Source organism: Helianthus annuus, chromosome 13 (genome assembly GCF_002127325.2).
Source record: "Helianthus annuus cultivar XRQ/B chromosome 13, HanXRQr2.0-SUNRISE, whole genome shotgun sequence".
Taxonomy (NCBI): domain Eukaryota; kingdom Viridiplantae; phylum Streptophyta; class Magnoliopsida; order Asterales; family Asteraceae; genus Helianthus; species Helianthus annuus.
Genome location: NC_035445.2, coordinates 74,178,848 through 74,185,880, shown reverse-complemented (window position 1 = coordinate 74,185,880; position 7,033 = coordinate 74,178,848). Strand labels below are relative to the sequence as shown.

At 38.5% G+C, this 7,033-nt stretch overlaps 1 long non-coding RNA gene across 1 annotated transcript; it reads right to left on the bottom strand.

Annotated features, from left to right (window-relative positions):
- Positions 1 to 266: 266 nt before the first annotated feature.
- LOC110898171 lies at positions 267 to 2,438 on the bottom strand. The gene is made up of 3 exons (XR_002569253.2): positions 1,674 to 2,438; positions 866 to 945; positions 267 to 404 (listed from the first exon to the last, which is right to left on the bottom strand). It is a non-coding gene; the product is annotated as an uncharacterized LOC110898171 (long non-coding RNA).
- Positions 2,439 to 7,033: the final 4,595 nt, after the last annotated feature.

Here is a 7,033-nt window from a genome sequence, read left to right as displayed (position 1 = left end):
CTATTGAAAGAAACGACTGGCAAATTCCTCCAAATTCGAGACAATTTGCTGAAAGCTCGGAGTCGTCAGAAAAGTTACGCCGATAGACGACACAAGCCCTTGAATTTGACGTTGGCGATCACGTACTCCTAAAGGTATCACCTTGGAAGGGTGTGGTCAGATTGGGCAAGAAAGGGAAACTAGCTGTCACACCCCAACCGATGGCGGAAACATCGGGATGAGACGTACAAATTGCTCAAAACAACATAACACTAATTGTGACAATATAGATTAAACCATTTTATTAAAACTAAAGAGTGATACATCGTTTCAAATAGTAAACATAAATTCAAGCATTGTTTAATTGCTGAAATGGGTTTCTAAAAGCATCCTAGCTTGTTTTCTTGATAACTTCGTCTAACAACCTGCAACATGTATTAAAATAAAATCAACAAAAATATGTTGGCGAGTATACAAGTTTGATACATAGTATAGTAGAATAAAGTGTTTAAATGTGCTCATATCCAACATGAATACAATGATACAAGTTACTACTTTGCCATTCAATATCGTTCAACATCGTTCAATCTCGTTCAACATCGTTCAACATCGTTCACATATCGTTCACATATCGTTCAACATCGTTCAACATCGTTCACATATCGTTCACATATCGTTCAACATCGCAATACCCCAAGACTCAAGGGCATTGCGATTAACACGTTCAACTTGCATAGCATAAGAGATTAACAAGCATCAAATTGTTTCATGTTTAAATGTGGATAGAGTGTGATTAAAACAAGACTCAAGTGTTGTGTAATTTGAATAGAGAATACATGTTGCACCCAAATGTGTTTAAAACGAAAATGGGATCGAGTATACTCACATTGCTTGCGTTGCGATTTCTTGTAAGATAGCGCACGAGTAAAGAAATCCAAAGGAACAAACAAAACGAGAGCGGTTATCCTAGATATGAAACACGTGAACGTCTGATTAATATTTATTAGTTAAATATTACTCCTAATATTTATTGTTTATAAATTGATTATTCATAGTTTACAATTTATCTCATACTAAACCTTTAGTGTTATAAAAGAATTATAATAAATTTGTTAATTATTATTTAAATTATTATTTAGAAAATAAAACTAAGTGTTCAATAGTCTAAAGGAAATTGTGAATCCAATAATTTCAAAAAAAATTAGAAATCGGAAAAAATCCTTTTGTGAAGAGTAAATTACATAATTCTTGCACCTTATGTATTATAATAATATAGTATAGATATCTCTAGGAAAGAATCCATTGAATGCTCTAAAAAAAGAACTCAAAGAACACAGTGTTACCAATGAAAAGGTGGTTAAAACAGATGTTATCAAATGGATTTTAAAAAAAAACTGAACAGCGGGTATGTTTTTGGTTTAGTAAAAAAGATAAAGATTTGCATCGAAAATATAGGAGAGCCGGTTCGAACCCGCTACCCCTTGGTTCTCCGATCCATATCCTAACCACTGGAAAATGTCGCAAAATTTGATTATATTTGATTTTTATTTCTTTTATGTAGAAATCAAGATGACATCTTCTTCATTATTACATGAACTGTTATTATAGTAACAGGAGAAGATTTAAACTAAACAAATGGGATGAGAATGTATCAACTATTAACTTAAAAGAAAGAAGGTCGAAGAAAGATATACCGAACGCGAACGCCGATGTGGCGAACTTCGAACTCCGGCGAGCCTCCGGTAAAGCTCCTTGTTCCTTCAGCCGTGTATTTCGAGAGTGGGGGTGGTGAAAGGTGTGAGGGTAACTCGGTATTTATAGCATTCGTATAACTGTCAAAGTATGGAAACGATCCTTGGATTGATTCGTATGTGTTTCACCATAAGTCTAGGTTCATGATTCGGTCATACAAGGAAACGCGGAACAGTTGTCAATCCCGTAAAATCAGCGAGGAACGAAAGAAGGAAAGAAAATGTGCCGCTGACTTAGTCACTGTGTTTGGTTTTTGGCGGCAAAGTTGATTAAAGAAAGGGATCACCGAAAAATATATATCTTTTCCTTTCTTTATTTGTTTATTTAATAATAATTATCCTTTTTTTTCTAAACGGATTAAATTAACGATATTTTTCCACGATTATTTATTTTGCGAAAATTTCCGAGGTCTAAAGTTTAGGATCCGCATTTTTTTTTTAAACGGGTCGGATTTTGAAACGGGTCGATTTTGACGGAGGTTACACTAGCGTCTCGATATGTTGGACCCTTTAAGATTCTGGAAAGGATCGGAAAGGTGGCCTACAGGCTCGAACTACCGGAGGAACTTAGCAACGTCCACCCGACTTTCCATGTGTCAAACCTCAGAAAGTGCCTGGATGAACATGATCTGTACGTACCACTTGAGGATCTTCAAGTAAACGAAACACTACACTTCGTGGAGAAGCCTGTCGAGATCATGGACCGCCAAACCAAGCAGCTCAGACGCTCGCGCATTCCTATTGTGAATGTTCGATGGGAAGGCAAACGAGGCGCCGTGTTCACTTGGGAACTCGATAGAGACATGAAGGCGAAGTACCCGCAGTTGTTTGTTACGGATTTGGCCTAATTTCGGGACGAAATTCCCTTAAGTATGGGAGGCTGTAACACCCCATGTTTCGAAAGTCAAAGTCAACATTGAAGTTAAAGGAAGAAAAGATTGCTAATTTCAATATGTCACTCCTTGCTTCACTACTGTTTTGACTTCTTTGACTGGTAGTTAGTCTATTTATTTCTTTATGTTAGTTGTATTATGTGGAGTACTTGTTAATAATCGAGGTTTAATCGTTGTTTATCGCATGTTTTATCGCTTTATCGCTTATCGCATCGCATTCGCAACCCGACTTATGAGTTCTGGATATTGTTTTACGTGTGTGTGCTAATTATGTGTTACTTGTGCATGTTTGTTTATGTTTATGTTGTGGTGATTAATCGAAACGCAATCGCAATGCTATCGCAATCGAATCGCAGACGCTAAACGCAAGTTAATTAGGATGATTGTATGTTAGATATAGTAGTTGGGATTAATGGGAAACTCTATCGCATCGCAACGCTCAACACGCGAATCGAAACGACGAAACTCAACACGCCGGACACTGGATCGAGTGGTCACCCGATCAAGTGACCATCCGATCGGATTGCCACCCGATCAGACAGCCACCCGATCGGTGGCCCACCCTATCCAATGCACTTTCCTTTTTGGGAAACCCTATAAATACCCTTCTGTCACATCATTTGTGATGTGACAACTCCCTTGTTCAAGCAGCTCGCTCCAGCCCACATTTCTTCCAATTTCTCGCGATTCTTGTAAGTTTTCAACCTAAATCTTGTACTTTCTTGATCTACACGCACTCCGACACCTTTCTATCTTTTGAATCCTAACTTTTAACCATGAAATCACTAGATTTAAGGTGTTCTAGGATGATGTCATCATGGGGTTCTTATGAACTTCATGTTTTGGCTCCAATCCACCAAGAACAACTTAGATCTAAACGATTTCCACATGAATAAACAAAGATCTTGCATAGATCTGAACATATTCAAGGTGTAAAGGATTGAAAGATGGTTTTCTAACTTTCTTTCAACTCTTTTACACTCAATGCACTCAAAACCGATAGAATCGGAGCTTGTTTTGATCTTCTACTCCTTCTTAGTGATGTGTTGGTCCAAGATCTGGATTCTATCTAAGAGATTACTGATTTCGGGTTAAACATGAAACACCGTCTAGAACAGTTAACTGGTCGGACTAGGGTGGTTCCTGTCCGATCGGGTCACTAAGTCTGGACAAGGTTTCTGTTGTTTGGCACATTATCATACCATCTCGAGAAAACCGCAAAACTATCAAAACAACCAAGTGTAAAGACGATCAGGTCGACTGGGACGGATTGCCGTCCGATCGGACAGCCATTCGATCGGACAGCCACCCGATCGGCTTGCACCTTGGTCCCACACTTAACTTTTATTCCAACTTTTGAGGTCCTGAACATCGAACGGATTGCTGTCCGATCGGATTGACATCCGATCGGATTACCATCCGACCATGTGATGTTTGGACTTCAACACTTAAACAATTTTCAATATGTTCAATGCATTACCAGTTCCAACGGATTGCCACCCGATCGGCAGACTATCCGATCAAGTGACAACACTGCTGTGAACTTGTTCTCTGAGAAATGTCCCTCCGAATGGATCGCCGTCCGATCGGACCGCCGTCTGGTCGACCGATTTGAAAGGTAGAGATACTTTTCTGTTTTCAAAATGCTACAACGAAAACTTCAAAGTTCAAACCATCATACACAAACACATCCTCACCAAACGAGATGACAATCCAATCGAATGGCCATCCGATCGGATTACCATCCGACACTTTTCACTTTGCACCGTTTTACGCGCCGCTTATCGTTTATGCTATCGTTTTGACCAGGCTAAACTCACTCTAGCGCTCCCTTCAATCCATCATCGCTGTGAGTATATTCGAACCCTTTTTGCTTTACGCACTTTTGGGTGTTACATACGTTACTTATTCTAAATCACATCGAACACACTACGCAATACTTTAACGCTAAGCACTACCGCATGTTATACGTGACTCGATGAATGCTTGTTTGTTATGTTTACACATAGATTGATGTCTACCTGCCTTAGCAACGATAGTACTATGGTTTGGACTCAGCACCTGTTCAGTCAGGGGTTGTTAAGGACCATTAATCACATGATTCGCAGTGATGAATATGTGTTACGAACTGCCTTGCGCAGTCAACCCGCAGTCATTGGTATTGATAGGATCATGTCGATAACTTACGTGCTTCATTTCATACGTTGTACTTGCTGGTTATGCGTAAACGATTTCGAACTCTATTATATCTATTAAACTTGTATGCTCACCTTTACAATATGTGTATTGACTTTTACTTTAACGTATGTGGCAGGTGCTTAAGATGTTAAAATGCTTGGCTTACTGTGAAATCGAGGCTCGGAAAGAGTCTAGAAACAAAGACAATTTACTTTATTTAAATTCTGAGTTGTCAAAACAGAACTATTTGTCTTGATTTTGTCTGTAATAACTATGCTACTTATTATGTCATCGTATGGGACGTGATGCTTTAAATAATTGGTAATCGTAGTTGTTATGGAAACTTCTGGACAATCTGTTTCGCTCAGTGTCACGCCCCGATGTTTCCGCCATCGGTTGGGGTGTGACAAAATGCATATAGGCATACAGCCAACAACCGACCACCTCCACACATCATCGTCGCAACACCACCCTTTCCGTCCGGAATCCTTATCCACTCCACCCCTACCTACCGTACTCCATCACCAAACACCATCCTCCATCTTCCAACTTCATTCCGAATCGACAACCCTAATAACACCATCAGCTTCGCCGCATCACCCTAGCTGAACCACTGTCACTCGTCTCACTCGTCACCCCTTCACCCATCGTTCGCCACCATCACCATTCGGGATCCACCACACACCACCAACCATCGCCGCACACCTCTGAAACACTTCACCACCGTCATTCATCGTCCCCGTCAGGTATGTTCTTCCCTCGTTCTCTCCTCTCTATAACGATGTATACCGATTGAAACCCACCACTACTGTCCATCGTTATAGTTCCACTTCGCCTGATTTCAACAGCCATTGAAACCAGCCATTGAAACCCTTTCAAGCGTTTGAATCAGATCTGTGAAATTGCATATCCGTTGGGAAAGGGGATGGGGTTAAAACACTGCAACCGATGGGGTTTTTGAAGGATTTATGTTGTTGGGTTTGAGTTGATGGAAGATGGTGGCGATGCTCCTGGCTGCCGGAGGTTTGGTGGTGGTGGTGGTTGTTGGCTGTATGCATTTGGGGAAGATGACATAGGTTCTATGTGTTGTTATATGGTCAAAGCTTTTATTTAGTTTAATTGTTTTAATTAATAATGAGTTATAATAAAATCATAATGACCAATTTACTCCTGAGGAAAATGACAAAACATCAGGATTAAATTTGAGGAATATGAGCTGATTTCATTTTTGGACCAAATGGCAACAGAACTGAAACCATGGGGACCCAGATGCAAAAGGTTTAAGATTTGGACTAAAGTGGTAAAACAGGCCAAACCTCAGGGACGAAAATGGCAGTTTACTCATATTAAAATTATATGTGAAAGAGGAGAGCCTCACCACCTTGGTCTAGTTCTGCGGTCTTTGGACGACCGAACACCACCCCACAATGCAAGGCTGGTCCGTAAATCCAAATCGGTGTAAATCACTACTTGGTGGATGCTCTTACCTTTTTCTAGTTTTTTTTTATTAAATCCTCCTTTTTTATTTTTTATTTTTTCTGCTTCATTTACATTACTTTACATTTATTTATATTACTAGGTTAGAACCCCGTGTATTACACGGGTTGAATAAGTATAATTTTATATACTAAGTAATAAAATAGTTCCATCTTTTAAAAACTCGTGTATTGCACGGTTTGAATAAACACATGTCTTACACGAATAATGTAATCCGTTAACACATTTAGTCATCAAGATGTGTTTTCTAACAAAATAAACTTTGAGGTACTATTTACTTATTGTAACATCTCACTTTATTTTTTATTAGGTTGGAGAGTTGTGTATTACATGGTTTGTAACATTTTACTTTGTTTTTTTTATTTATTATTAGGTTAGAAACTTATGTATTACCTGATGGTGGAAAAGAAATATTTTAGTAAAAAATATCAAATATACAAGAGATAAGCTGGATATTATGATTTAATATTATTATTTCATTGGAGTGTAAAACAGGATAATGGGATCCCTTATTAGAAGTATGATTCTAAATATACCACATGTATAAAAAATATATATGTTCTACATGTATCGAATAAATCCTTTTAACGAAATAGTTGACTAAAATAAATATTTGAGTAAATTACAAAAATCGTCCTTTATGTATGTCACTTATTGCAAACTGTGTCCTTTGTCTTCAATAATTACAGAAAACGTACTCGATGTTTGCAAACCCTTGCAAGTTATGTCCTTTAG